Consider the following 16,307-nt stretch of genomic DNA (forward strand, 5'->3'; position numbering starts at 1 on the left):
CAACTAGAAATGATTATTTGGGCATCTTACCAGAAAAAAAGGCTGTGGAATTAGTTACACACAACAGTGGTAATAACAATGTTTCCAACTTAAATATTTTAACCACATGATTACCTGGGGCACATTCATTTAGAGTCATTTATATTCAACATGTCCTCAGCTGGGATTTGTATTCACATCCTCTTGTTTCACAGCACACCAAGCGTCCTGCTATGCCACCATGTCTGTGTCAATAACTGATTTCACCTGTATTGCTACACTTTGCACTTCAAAGTAAATATCCGTTCTGTTAAAAGTACACTCAAGAAAAACTATTTTATTCATCATGGTGATTACCTCTTGGTTATTTCAAAGTTTTGATGTGTTACAACATTTAGATTTTGTGTCAGTGATCTGCACACAACACCCCATTTATGGGTAGCAGGTAGCCTAGTGCTTAAGAACATTGGGCCACTAACCAAAAGATTGCTGGTTCAAATCCCTGAGCTGCTAAGTTGGGAAAAACCTGCTATTATGTCCTTGAGCAAGGTTGTTAACCTTCAACAACAACTGCTCCCTGGATGCTGATGAAGTTGATTAAGACAGCCTCCTTTAATGTCTTTAGTCAATAAGTATTCAACCCTGTTGTTATGGTAAGCTTAAATAACTTCAGGAGTAAAGATTTGCTCCACAAGTCAGATAATACGTGGCATGGACTCACTCTGTGTGCAATAATGGTGTTTAACATGATTTTTAAATGACTACCCCATCTCTGTACACCACACATACAATTATCTGTCAGGGTCCTCAGTCAAGCAGTGAATTTCAAGTATAGATTCAACAACAACGAACAGGGAGGTTTTCCAACGCCTCGCAAATGTTATGGGTATGCTTGTCATCGGAAAGGACTAGGGAGTTTTTTTAGGATAAAAATACATGAAATAGAGCTAAGCACAGGCAATGTCCTAGAGGAAAACCTGGTTCAAACTGCTTTCCAACAGACATTATATTTTTTCTTCCACTTTGACATTACAGAGTATTTTATGTAGATCGTTGACCAAAAAATGACAATTAAATCCATTTTAATCCCACTTTGTAGCACAACAAAATGTGGAAAAGGGATTTGAATACTTTCTGAAGGCACTATAAGTTTGGGCCGACCTTTTTTTTCCTTCAGGTAACACTTAGACTGAAAAATTTGAGTAAACCAAAAAAAGGCTGTGGAACCAGTTACTTAATAATTACTTAGTTGAAACTATTAGATTTGTGGGATTTAAAAAAAAAATGTTTTACAGTGTGCAGGCTGTTGAGGTATTGGAGATGGAAATCAAACTTGTACTTGTTTTCAAATGGAAGTAAGACTGGGAAATCAGTCCTCGCGTTCAGTGGTTAGTTAAGGCTCTGTGTGCCAAAGGTCAAATAGGGTGTGCTTATATTTGTCCTGCTTCACTGCATGTGCAAGCGGGTAACCTGTACGAGTGTGAGGTGTGAAATGGAAATGTGTATTTTTGCATATCCCAACTTCCCCTGAGACACCCTCGGAGAGTGGGGTCATTGCCAGGGATCAGCCATTATTGACCGCGACCCTCGGGCTAAGTGCCTTGCTTAAGGATAGATCGACTGATTTTTTTTACAACTTGTCATTTCAGAGATTCAAAATCGAAACCTTTTGTTTACTGGTCCAACGTTCTAACTGCTGCCAATCGTGGGAGTATTTTGTTAACTTTGTTGTTGAGGTACTAAATGTTAAACCACCAAACTGTTACAATGTTCAATATTTAACAGTTGTGCATGCATTGCGTGTGTGTGTGTGATTGTATGTAGTACTGCTGTGATCCTCATGCACAAGCCTGGTCTGTGCTTCACTGCTAATTTTGTTGACAGTCTATCACACACACACACACACACACACACACACACACACACACACACACACACACACACACACACACACACACACACACACACACACACACACAGCTCTGACAAACAGCTTAAGGCCTTGTGTGACTTTCCCGGCTTCGACCTAAACCCTGCTTGTGAGCGATGAGGTTTAGCCACCCCACTGGGAAAACCACAAAACACTCTCAGATATTTGACTTGACAGCACCAAAAAAACCAACTCTCCAAAATAAATGGCTTCAAATGGCACATCGATAGTTGTTTGCTGTCCACATATCTTGCATTTTGTATCTCCTCGCACCCAATCATGCGTTTGCATTTTGTATCTGCTCGCACCCAATCATGCTTTTACATTTTTTTAAATGCTTTTGTTCTTTATAGTGATGTAAGTACTCATAATTCCAATTAGATTTTATAGAGGCTGTCTGATTCTAGTTCAAATACGGCATAACTGTGAACTAAATCAAACACTAACCATCTGTTGTGGTTGCGGCATGACCGGAGGGCTGCAGACAAATGAAGGCATCAAGTCAAAAGCTTTTCGCTGGCTTGAACATCAAGTGAAACAGACCCTTTTGACTGCGCTGTGAAACCGCTTGAACAGTTTGTCCCTGACTTTTATTCCTATAGTCATGTACATGTCAACAGAAAGACAATTGTTTTCAGTTGCAATCCACTTTGGAAAATGTATGATAAACCCTCAAAAACATTATAGTCTTGTTATTGCTTCAGGGTCAACCAAAGGCAGAGAAACTTAAGAGCATCGGATACCCAATTTATTTTGATAGCTCCAGTATGAATGCCCCAGTATGCCACAGAAGTATGGAAATGACTGTCAGTGGAACAGTATAGTCAGTGGAGTTGCAGGCAACATAAATGAAGGATCATTATAGAAATATAATCAGATATAAATCATTGAATTGAGTTTTTAGAAATGACTCCACCCTATTATTATGTTATTATGTTATTTGTCCCTCTCCTGACACGAGGGATCATTTGAAAGAGATCTCTGCATATTGCTTCTGCTTTCTCTATTTGTGATCAAAGAGGGAGCATGCATGAAAAGATTGTATGTTTTCAATATGGCAACATGTGAGGATGCCAACGATGAGGATTTCTGCAAATGTTTCTTAGTCATGGAGGTGTACTGTATGAGATGACCACAAACACTCTACCTCACCTCTCGGTCTGTCACCACCATGAGTGAGGGATGCCTGAGCTGTCCCTATCCAGGTGTGCTGTCAATGACCAGTATGATAAGATCTCGATGGGGGTAGAGAGAGAGAGAGAAAAAAAAGAGAACAAGCGAGAGATGCACGACCCTAACCATACCCGTGGTCTGTTATCCCTCTGGGTGGCCAGGAAGGACCCCAGAGCCAGGAGGAGGGGCCCTCAGGGGATATGGACACTCTTACAGGTCATCTGTTGTCACTGAGAACCAGTCATGAACCATTCACATATCACAGATCAAACGAAATCTGGCCCAGGCTGATAGGGGAGGCCTGGGGGAAGCCCTGGACCTCACAGGGTGATGAGTGAATGTGTCCCAGACCCAAAGAAATTGAGCTGCATATTGGGAGGATATTGGGGGGAGGGGAATGTCTACAAGCCACATTATGAAGAGTTTGTCTTTGAGTATCAATCAATCACATTTATTTATAAAGCCCTTTTCCCGCAGATGTCACAAAGTGCTATACAGAAACCCAGCCTAAAACCCCAAACAGCAAGCAATGCAGATGTAGAAGCACGTCGAGGAGTGTTTGTCTTTGAAAGAGGCTGGTGAAGCCGACAGAGCTCCATTAGAAGACATAAGCTGACTCAATGGCAAACACTAAATAAATCACTGCATACTGTGGTGAAGTTGTTTTTACACCGGTCTCATTGTAAGATGTCTTGAACTGGAAGATCTGCTGTGCAATGCTGCTCCCTGCTGGAAACATATCCATACCACGTTGAATATCAAAATAAAATACTACAGTGCAAAGCGCACAATGTGCATTTTTTAATAACCACCAATTTAAAAAAAAGTATAATATCATCGATACTACTGTTGTTCACACAAACTCAATAAGAACCAATACAAATGCTCCAATCACTAATTAGCACAGCATCAAAGTGATGTTGTAGTGAATGTGGAATGACTGTTCAGGTTCATCACTCTCCTGATTTACTGTGTTGTCAGACAGCTGGTGTATAATCAGCCTAATTACAGACACTTTTTCTGAGCTGGAACTCGATTCCCCACGGTGCTGTCTTGTCACCATCAGGCCTGTGATTCTGTGAATTATAGTACAATGGGTACACCATAGATAGAACTGGTTTCATCTCTATGGGATGCACATTCTGTGAACAACATACAATGGACACACATTCAGAATGTATACGTCTAACATTGGTGGGAATGCGTTGCACTGCAAATCTATAGGGAAAAGTAGTTGAAAGACGGTCCAACAACGTTCACAGGAGTTTGACTGCATGCACTAAAGAACATATCTGTTGCAGTTCAATATCCACGTGGTCAGGAAAATGTAGGGTTTTACTGAGTAGTGGGTAGGACATGCCTATTAAATGATCAGTTAATAGATTCTAACTTCATCTAGTGTAAACATGCCTATCACGCATATAGAGCCCGACTCAGGGCCCCTTGTTCTGCAATATATGGCTTAGACAACAGATGACAGTATTCATCCATAGGAGACAAGACCTGGGAGAGAGGCGAAACCGAGATGGTTCTCTCCTGGGAATAGGTTGCAGAAATACAGAGAAAATGAAGGGATAAATGGAAAATCCCTTTAACAGATTTGTATTACAAACGTCTGTAAGAAATGAAAAGCCGTGTAACAAACAAACACCCCCCACCATCCCCATCATCTGAATCTCAGCTAGCTTTTCATAAGGGTATATATTCCAATGGAAATATTGTATTACCATTTCCTCAATTGCCAATTTCACATGATGGGAATATTTCCATGAAAAGCAATTGATGTGTTTGTAGTATTTCACCTCTCTCTTCTTTTCAGTCAGTCATGTGCTTCTCCTGTGGAATGCAGCTCAACATCAAAAGACTAATCAGCTTGCCAGCATCAATACCAAAATCTCACCCGAAAGCTCTACATTTTGTCATGAGTATTTAGACTTCAGGGACACTCATCTGCAACCATGCATACTAGTTAACCACTTTGCTGAGGGATTTACAGTGTGAAAAATGTATATTTGACAGACAAAAACAGCACAAGTGTGAATATTCATCATTACTCATATCACAGTGTGATCAAAGAGTCTGTTCTGAGAGTCAACCACGTATAATTAGAATGGGAAGTCATTCTAGAAGTAATAGAATTTAGAAGTCATTCTAATTCTATGGTCAATCCTCTGACCAGTGTGTGAACCAGACTTGACTGACTGTACCATCACAGTTTCCTTTTTCGACAGTATCAAAAAGATAACTGGTCAATGCCTGTAGACCAGTTCAGTTCATCCAACCACAGACAATGATAACATAATCTGGTTCTACAGCATATCTAGGGCATTCCTATTCTGTGCCTCCTATTGATGTATGAAACAGTTATGTCCTATTCTGCTAGAGGGGTAGAGAGGGTCAAGTCAAGAGCATCAAGAACATATGGCTGGGAACTTTGCATTCAAGGCAGGGACAGTGGTCTAAGACACTGCACCTCTGTGCAAGTGCCATCACTACAATCCCTGGTTCAAATCCAGGCTGTATCACATGTGGCTGTGATTTTGAGTTGTGCACAATTGGCCCAGCGTCAGCTGGGGTAGGATGTCATTGTAAATAAGAATTTGTTCTTAACTGACTTGCCTAGTTAAATACACAAATTGTAGGCCTACTAAATAGAGCTATGATGGAACCTCTTGTTTGCAGTGTTCTACTGTAGGCCTATGCCAGAGTAAATTTACAAACAAAAAATTTGTAAAGGTGCAATCTGTAATATACCAGCCTGTGAATTTGTCATTTTAACTAGTGAAATGGAATTATAGATTTTTTTGAAGAATATTGTCTTACCTTATTAATATGATCCACTAGTGTGGTTTTCCTTATGTTCCTGACACAAGGGGTATCTAAACATGTTAAATAAAGATTGGCAGGGATTAAGGCTGCACATTGGTTTGTAGGATTGCACTGTAGAGGGTTGAAATCTACATCATTTTAGTCTTGATTGCACTACATTTAGGCAGCACACAGGTCACCTAAAATATTTGGATAAACCATAATCCAATGAGGCTGCTTCATTCATAGTCACATGACAGTTGACAAAAAAACGTACCTCTTGTTTCGAGCGAAAACATTTCGAGTAATGCATATCCACAAAGGTAGGATTTGAACGAGTTGGCAACAATATAGTTTACACCAGGGATCATCAACTAGATTCAGACGATTTCTTTTTCTTGAGTGGATGGTCAGGTTGCCGGTGTTGTGTCGAAAATCTCCCCCCGGTCAGAATTCCCTCCCCATTCGCGTTCTTCATTGCTGCGACTTGCTTGCTAGATAATTTCTATACTGTAGATTGATAGCAAGAAGCCCAGACAGATATAACATTTGCCTAAAACACAATACTTTCAAACCTTGCTTACAATTGTATACAATCACATACATATCTCTTATGGGTGGGAATACTGTACTTCGGAGCAGATTTCCAAAATTAAAATGTTTTTTTTTTATAAAGTATTTTATGTCCAAATAAAATCACCCGCGTTCCGCTAGTTGGAGAACCCTGGCCTAAACTGTAACGTTAGCGGTCTATGATTTCGCAGGCGCTCTAGAGACACTCCAGTAGGACTCTAAAATGGCTATTTAAATGCTTATGGTACTAGCCCTTAAAAATGCAGTAAAATTTCAAACAATGAAAATGTAAGGAGACAAAAAAAGACAAGAACTGCGGGGCAAATCTGATTAGCAAACCAAATAGTCCTGTAGCAGTAAACACATGAAATCTATACATATGTACACCTGATTTACAGGTCAACCCTTTGCTATGAGACTCGAAATGTAGCTCAGGTGCATCCTGTTTCCATTGATCTTCCTTGAGATGTTTCTACAACTTGATTGGAATCCACCTTTGGAAAATTCAATTGATTGGACATGATTTGGAAAAGTACACACCTGTAAGGTCCCACAGTTGACAGTGCATGTCAGAGAAAAAAACAAGCCATGAGGGCGAAGTAATTGTCCGTAGAGCTCCAAGACAGGATTGTGTCGAGGCACAATTCTGGGGAAGGGTACCAAAACATTTCTGCAGTATTGAAGGTCCCCAAGAACACAGTGGCCTCCATCATTCTTAAATGGAAGAAGTTTGCAACCACCAAGACTCTTCCTAAAGCTGGCCGCCGACCAAACTGAGCAATCGGGGTAGAAGGGCCTTGGTCAGGGAGGTGACCAAGAACCCGATGGTCACTCTAACAGAGCTCCGGAGTTCCTCTGTGGAGATGGGAGAATCTTCCAGAGGGACAACCATTTCTGCAGCACTCCACCAATCAGGTCTTTATGGTAGAGTGGCCAGATGGAAGCCACTCCTCAGTAAAAGGCACATGACAGCCAGCTTGGAGTTTGCCAAAAGGCACCTAAAGACTATCAGACCATGAGAAACAAGGGAACCTGGCACCATCCCCACGGTGAAGCATGGTGGTGACAGCATCATGCTGTGGGGATGTTTTTCAGCAGCAGGGACTGAGAGTTTAGTTAGGATTGAGGGAAAGATTATGGAGCAAAGTACAGAGAGATCCTTGATGAAAACCTGCTCTCAGGACCTCACCTTCCAACAGGACAGCAATCCTAAGCACATAGCCAAGACAATGCAGGAGTGGCTTCGGGACAAGTCTTGAATGTCCTTGAGTGGCCCAGCCAGAGCCCGGACTTGAACCTGTTCAAACATCTCTGGAGAGACCTGAAAATAGCTGAGCAGTGACGTTCCCCTCCAACTTGACAGAGGTTGAGAGGATCTGCCGAGAAGAATGGGAGAAACTCACTAAATATAGGTGTCCCAAGCTTGTAGCGTGATACCCAAGAAGTCTTGAGGCTGTAATCGCTGACAAAGGTGCTTCAACAAAGTACTAGGGTAAAGGGTCTGAATACTTATGTGATATTTTTGTATTTTATTTTTTATACATTTGTAAAAAATAAAAATAAAAAATTTACCAATTTTAGAATAAGGGGTCTGGATACTTTCCGAATGGAATATAAGTAAGCTCTGTCAAGAATCCAGTGTATAAATAAATATACTCTGTGTATAAACAGTGTCACTGAAATACAATGTACAGTAGGAGAAATGTAATATTATGATGTGCTACGTCGGTGATAAAGTATTTAAATAGACAGTGTGAAACCAGTGGTTCTGTGTGTGTGTGTGTGTGTGTGTGCGCGCGCGCATCACTTGGTAGACGGCTAGTGATGACTGTTCAACAGTCTGATGGCCTAGTAATAGAAGCAGTTTTTTAGAGTCTCTGTCTTAGCTTTGATGCCCCTGTACTGTCTGTCTGTCGGACGGTAGCCGACAGAACAGTCCGTGGCTCGGATGGCTACGGTCCTTAATGATCTTATTGGCCTTTACTTTGACACCGGGTGCCTTAGATGTCCTGGAGGGCAAGCAGCGTGCCCGTGGTAATGCGTTGGACTGCCCGCACTACCTTCTGGAGAATTGCAGTTGAGGGCAGAGCAGTTACCCTACCAGGTGGTGATGCAGCCCAACAGAATGCTCACAATGGTGCATCTGTAGAAGTTTGTGAGGGTCTTAGGGGCCCTGCCAAATTTCTTCAGCCACCACGATGTCGGTGTGCCGAGACCATTTCAGGTCCTCAGTGATGTACATCCCAAGGAACTTGAAGCGTGTGACCCTATCCAATCTTCTCGTGTTGCCTCTGTCTTTGCTTCTCCAGTGTTACCTTGAAAAATGAGGTCTCCATGGATCCCATGCTGTCTAGATCTACTGTTGTTGTTTGACGTGTGCTATGCCTTGAATGATGACAAAAGGCCGCATTTTGTCCTGATTTATGGTCGATGACCTGGCGATTGTAGACAGTGGGAACACAACCTTGCGCTAAGTTACAGTGATATAAACTGCAACAGGCTTCTTTATGTTCTTTCCCATGTTTCTTAGCATGTCTTTCCTGCATTACATATATACTTCTCATTTGTAGTTGTGATTCCAAACAAAAATGTACATCCTCGGAAGACAACATTCGATTCTATTCTTTTTTATTCTGACTTCTAATTCTTGCTGTGCTCTGTGCTCACCTTTTTAAAACACGACTAAAACGTATCTTTCCAGATGATGAGCCCAGCTGGGTGGTAATGTGTTGTGTTGTTGTGTCTGCAGGACCCCCAACATCGACATGCTGGCTCAGGAGGGGCTGAGGCTGACGCGGCACATCGCTGCGGCCCCCCTCTGTACGCCCAGCAGGGCAGCCTTCCTGACGGGCTGATACCCGATACGATCCGGTGAGGCGAGTCATAAACAACAAATCAAATGTTATAAGTCACATGCGCCGAACGGGCGTAGACTTTACTGTGAAATAGTCAAAATAGTAACACAATAGCAATAAAATATACTACAACAACAACAACAAGAGCTCAATGTGTAGCCTATCCTGGGGTTTGACACAAAGCTTTGCCTAGTACTATAATTTGATCACTTAACAGATCACTAGCTAGTATTGATAGGCCTAACTAGTATTCTGTGTTAGGGATGCATTAGTTAGGCTATGTGGAGAGAACAGTTCATAGAACAGGATAACTAGCATGTTGACCACAATGCAGCAGGTTGAATAGTACATCATCATTCCACTGTATAATTTTATACTTTGTTACTCTCCCCACTTTGTGATTTCACATCAGTTTTTGATCCTATTTTTATCTTGGGACAGTTAGGGGGTGTATATCATCTCTGCTGCATCTGGCGGTCTTCCCAAAGAAGAAGTCACCTTTGCCAAGGTCGCCAAACGGCAGGGCTACGAGACTGTTCTCTCCTTTGTTACTATTCAAGCGTCTTTAGGTCCATGAAAAACTCTACATATAACCCATTTATTATCGTCATGAGTATGTATCAATACACATTGGGAATAGGGAACACGCAGAAGCAGTGGCAGTTCATTTGATTGGTTGCAGCGATGTGTCTGTTTTGTTGTTTGAAGGGTTTTTTCAATTCTGACTGTATCAGCTACATGATTGATTTGAACTGTATAACAGCTTTCGTACTCGTTATTGGCTTCTCAATGGTTGCACAGACAAAGTACATTTACATGTGAGTTGACATTCAACATCTTTGATATGCAACATGCCTCACAGGCTTTTCAGTAACCCGTGTTGACATATTATTACATGTAATCCTTTTCATCATCAGCCTTTTTCCTCCACTGCTTGACACACGTTATGTGTTGTCTTTCAAGGTCGTTGTTCTTTGAAGATGCCTTAAAGTTGCCAGTTTATGTGGTCCATCAACTGCCCCTTCTCTCCACTGTAGGAAAATGGCACCGTGGTCTTAACTGTGAGAGGAACGACGACTACTGTCACCACCCCAGTGCTCACGGCTTCCACCACTTCTACGGTATAACCCTGACCAAACTACGTGACTGTCAGCCCGGCCGCAGCTCCATCTTTACCAATGTCCAAGCACACACACCCTTCAAGGTGATGTACAGTGTACAATACATGTCAAGGAGGTACACTGTTTTGGTTGAACCTTTTAAAATGGTTGGGAGCGTGTGTAGAGTGTCTTCTCCATCTGCATTGCTTGCTGTTTGGGGTTTCTGTAATAGCACTTTGTGACATCTGCTGATGTAAAAAGGTCTTTCTAAATACATTAGATTTGTCTACTCTCCATTAGTCAGCACCTCTACGGCCGCTTTGGGGTGTGCTTCAGCTCGTGCTTTTTACTACAGTGTTGCGTTGAGTATTTGAACTTTTATTTATGTATCCTGGTATAGCATGCGGTCACGGATCTGTTTCTGCTCTTGCCAACTCCATTGCTGTCATTGTCAAGCCAAACACAGTGATAAGGAGTTGGCATGATGGCATAAACAGACTGGTAGCCGGACTAGTTTTAATGTCGTTTGTTGTATGTAGTTTGTTTGACCTTTTAGCGAACAAAGAAAGTTGTCCCTCAGGGATATAGGATAGTACATATTCTCAACTCTACCCTACAAGACCCTGGGAGTGGGTGTGGCTACCGTGACCTTCCTGCATGCGCGGGGCGTGGTCACCGCGTGGAGGAAGCTGGTGCTGAGGGTGGTGGCCATCTATGGTACGTTCGTTGCCAACTTCCCCGACTTCAGCTGCTTTCTGATGAGGAACCGGGAGGTGGACGAGCAGCCGTATGTCTCAGAGAACCTGACCCAGAGAATGACAGACGAAGTGTTGAGTTTTTTAAATGTATATTTCCCCTACTACATGATAGATTGAGACAGAATAGAAGCCAAATCAAGTGTTTGTGTGTGCGTGAGTGTGTTTGATTATTGTTTATTTATGTCTTGTGTGTGGGACGAAACTCTAAAGGGCATGTCAGGAAAGCGTGTGTAAAAGGTTGGTGACCTAGTTGACTGTGTCTGTAAAATGAAAGCATACTGTACACGGTAGTTTCCATTGTTGTCATACAATTCTTTTCTTCCATTTACACCGTGTGTGTTTACTATTTTGACAGGAACTCTGCACCCTTCCTGTTGTTCTTCTCCTTCATCCAAGTGCACACGGCCATGTTTGCATCGCCAGCCTTTCAGGGGACCAGTCAGCACGATATCTATGGAAACGCAATCCAGGAAGTAGACTGGAGTGTAGGTAAGACTTGATAATATACTCTATATTGCTGTATGGCTTTCTTTTTTTTATGTCCAATAAGTTATAAGGTTGCAAGATTTGAAATGTCCACACTAATTATATTTAAAAGGTTGGAAGATTTGATTGGATTTGACCTATTATGTCCTGTTTCATAACATCTGTTCGTAGGTCAGCTCATGCAGACTCTGGACCGGTTGAACCTGAGGGAGAACACACTGGTTTACCTGACCTCAGACCAGCTGGCGCACCTTGAGGAGATCACAGTCCGGGGGGAGGTGCACAGAGGCTGGAATGGCATATAGAAAGGTACAGTCTGTAACAGCTTCAAAAGAACAGGTCAACAGGCCGAACAGCCAGATGTCAAATTTTCGGTTAAAACAATATTTTTTGTTAATAGGTTACTTTTTTTTTATAGGAGTAAAAATACTCAACCTAAGAAGTGCAGGTGCAGAGAGGCTTTAGTTTGCATCTGCGGTGGTTTAGTAGGGTATATTAATAGGAATGTAAATGGGAAGTCAGAACCAGTCAATGTATAGAATAGAATAGTAGATTACTAGATAAATTGCTCAGATGATCTAAATGTCCTCATGCATAAGAGACGAGGCGTTTCCATGAAAGGTTCTGGTAAGCCTTATATTTCAGTCGAGTGATAAAGGACCATATTCTCAGTCCTCAGAAAGTGCTTCGATCTGTCTCTGAGCAGTAGGGAAATCCACCAACTGGGAAGGGAGGGATCCAAGTTCCAGTCCTGCTCCGTTGGACTGGGATGTTACCTGCAGGGAAAGACATTGATGAACCCACCAGCAACGTGGACATCTTCCCTGCTGTGGTGAAGCTAGCCGGAGGGACGGCACTGGGGGACAGGTGAGTGCTGTGAAATTGCTGAGGTCTGAGGGGCATTGTTTGTTCAAGTACTTCTATTCCTATGGTTAAGTCCAAAGCACTAGAAGGGTTTTCTAGCAGCCTCGTCTGTCAGTCAAAACTACAGCGTTTGGAATCTAGGTCACCATAGAAATGATATGCACTCTCAGTGCTCTGAATCACCCCCTAACTAGAGACATTATATTCACAATAGGTGTCAAAAGGGACCCGCTAGAAAAAATCTCAGCTAATGAAAAAACGGATCAGGCTGATCTAAACCTTTGATCAAAGGTTTTCAAGGGCCTTTGAGGTCTCTCTGCCTACGCAAAGGATCATTCCTACAGCATGCTCCATTTCTGTGTCTCAGAGATAATTTATTGTGTGTGTTTGTGTGTGTCTTCTCTTCCTAGAGTGATAGACGGTCATGACCTCATACCCCTGCTGCAGGGGAAAGTTGAGAGATCAAAGCAAGAGTTTCTCTTCCATTACTGTAACGCCTACCTCAACGTTGTCAGGTGGCAGCCTCCCAACAGTAAGTCCACATTTCCAATGTAATAGTTTTAAGAATGCAATTTAATTACTGTAACAGTGCTGCTAATTATGATTAAGAATTCCAATGTTTTTTGTAAGCAAGTTAACCTGTCTAGGACTGGGGTTAGGGTTAGCGGAACCCCCCGCAACAGCCAGTGAAGGTGCAGGGCGCCAAATTCAAAACAACAAAAATCTCGTAATTAAAATTCCTCAAGCATACAAGTATTTTACACCATTTTAAAGATAAAATTCTCGTTAATCCAGCCACAGTGTCTGATTTCAAAAAGGATTTACAGCGAAAGCACCGCAAACAATTATGTTAGGTCACCACCAAGCCACAGAAAAACACAGCCATTTTTCTAGCCAAAGAGAGAGTCAAAAAAGCAGAAATAGAGATAAAATGAATCACTAACCTTTGATGATCTCCGTCAGATGACATTCATAGGACTTCATGTTACACAATACATGTATATTGTATACATGTAAGTTCATATTTATATAAAAAAATCTGAGTTTACATTGGCGCGTTACGTTCAGTAGTTCTAAAACATGCGGTGATTGTGCAGAGAGCCACATCAAATTACAGAAATACTCATAATAAACATTGATAAAGATACGACTATTATACAGTGGGGCAAAAAAGTATTTAGTCAGCCAGCAATTGTGCAAGTTCTCCCACTTAAAAAGATGAGAGGCCTGTAATTTTCATCATAGGTACACTTCAACTATGACAGACAAAATAAGAAAAAACAATCCGGAAAATCACATTGTAGGATTTTTAATGAATTTATTTGCAAATTATGGTGGAAAAAGTATCTTTTTGCCCCACTGTACATGGAACTTCAGATAAACTTATCCTTAATGCAACCGCTGTGTCAGATTTGTAAAAAACGGAGAAAGCAAACCATGCAATAATCTGAGTACAGCCTTTAGACAACAAATTAGCCAAAAAGATACCCGCCATATTGGGTAGTCAACATTACTCGGAAATAGCATTTTAAATATTCACTTCCCTTTGATGATCTTCATAAGAATGCACTCTCAGGAATCCCAGTTCCACCATAAATGTTTGATTTGTTCGATAATGTCCATTAGTTATGTCCAACTATCTTCTTTTGTTAGGGTGTTTGGTAAACAAATCCAAAAGCGTGTTCAGGTCGCGCCGAACATCGGACGAAAAGTTTAAAAAAGTTCCGTTACAGCCCGTAGAAACATGCCAAACTAAGTATGGAATTAATCTTTAGGATGTTTTAAACATAGAACTTCATTAATGTTTCAACCGGACAATTCCTTTGTCTGTACAAATGAAGTGGAACGTAGCTACCTTTCACGTGAGCGCGCCAAACCGAGTCTGTGCCTCTCTGCCAGACCACTCACTCAAAGAGCTCTTATGAGCCCCTCCTTTAGAGTAGAATCCTCAAAACAGGTTCTAAATACTGTTGACATCTAGTGGAAGCCTTGGGAAGTGAAACATAACTAATATCCCACTGTATCTTCAATGGGCGCTGAGTTGAAAAACTTCAAACCTCAGATTTTTCCTGGTTGGATTTTTTTCTCAGGTTTTTGCCTGCCATATGAGTTCTGTTGTACTCACAGACATCAACAGTTTTAGAAACTTCAGAGTGTTTTCTATCCAAATGTACTAATTATATCCAAGCTGATTATATCCAAGGTACCCAATACTGCCCCCTACCCCAAAGAAGTTCACTTGAAAAGTAAACTACTATGGTGGTTGTAATTCATTGTAAATCTTTAAGGTTATTCAAAATGGAAGTTGTTCTTTTTCACTCCGGACTTCTACCCCGAGAACGGGACAGCCTGCATGCATACCCATGCCTGTTTCTGCACCGCATCCTACGTGACCTACCATGACCCCCCTTTGCTCTTTGACCTCTCCTGCGACCCCCTCAGATACCACGCCCCTGACCCCAGACACGGAACCCGCCTTCCACTCAGTCGTGGAGGAGATCCGGGTTGCAGTGGCCGTCCATAAGGAGTCCATCACCCCCGTTCAGGACCAGCTCGCCCCAGGACACCTCCTATGGAAGCCTTGCCTGCAGCCCTGCTGCTCTTCCCTTTCCCAGCTCTGCAGGTATGAGAGAGATGGTGGGAGAGACGGCCACCGGAGCACTGCAGCAGCAGACTCTCCACAGGACCAGCTCATCATTGCTTAACACTGCGGGGAGGGTAACGTAGGAACCCAGAACCAATCTTTTAGAATGTATGTAAAGAAAATCTGAGAGAGACAAACGGCAGCGAAAATACCCCCATTTTAACTGGACTTGTTGGTAGAAGTAACCTGGATCTACTTTACGTGTGTGTGACCTCACTGGGTGATCCGTAATAACAGACTTTTTAGTATTTGTCCTCTCAGGAACACCAGTAAAACATACAGTAAATTGTGTCACCTATGCTTGCTCCTTGAGGGGTTTATGCAGATGCTGCTATTTGGACTAACATGTCATTGTAAAGCACTTTGTGACAAATGTATTTGTAAAAAAATAAAATAAAAAATAGGAGCAAAATGAATCAAATGTGATTGTTGAGGCCAGCAACTCAGTGCACTGATTAGCACAAGGTCCAACTCAAGTTGGAGAATTTCTAGTTTTATCTTCCGGGGTGCTACAATAACCCTGTGTTACCCTTGTAGGTTACCGATGATCATTTAATCACTGTTCATCATTTAGACACTACAGGGCCTCTGTAAAAGGCATCTGCACTTCCAAGAAGCAATGGAACTGAGTGGGCAACCGACATGAAAAGACATGGCTGTATTAACGAATAGAGCTGTATTAAGATGTTCAGTAGAGCTGCCGTGTCTAATGCCAACAGTCAGTACAGAGTCATCCAGAGTCCCTGAGCCACACATGGCTCATCCCCCTGTGGCCACAGCCAGCCGTAAATCTTCATCACCCAGACTAGCTTTAAGCTTAGCTCTTCATTTGATCTCAGATTTCAGTGACGTTTAGTTAATATGTATGTTAGTCTCCCGTTAACTCTATATCCAGCAGTCTATTTGTCACCAACTGCCATTAGCAAATCTCTGAATATTAAGGAGTGCTCTCTCCCTTGTTTAGTCATTTGTATGATGGATGCTGAATTCTGATTTATTTTTTTTGTGCGCATTCCCACACACCCGTTGCATTTTATGCCATGTGTTATTTTGTTATTACCATGTGTTCATTTGTTTCAACACATTTTTCTGGTGTAAATGATTAATGGTCTGATTTAGGTGGGATACCAGCTACAA

The 16,307-nt window shown here is 41.9% G+C and overlaps 1 pseudogene; it reads left to right on the top strand.

Annotated features, from left to right (window-relative positions):
• The first annotated feature begins 6,144 nt into the window (after nucleotides 1-6,144).
• Nucleotides 6,145-15,573, top strand: LOC112266537 (annotated as a pseudogene).
• Nucleotides 15,574-16,307: the final 734 nt, after the last annotated feature.

This window comes from Oncorhynchus tshawytscha, linkage group LG14 (assembly GCF_018296145.1).
Source record: "Oncorhynchus tshawytscha isolate Ot180627B linkage group LG14, Otsh_v2.0, whole genome shotgun sequence".
NCBI classification, from domain to species: domain Eukaryota; kingdom Metazoa; phylum Chordata; class Actinopteri; order Salmoniformes; family Salmonidae; genus Oncorhynchus; species Oncorhynchus tshawytscha.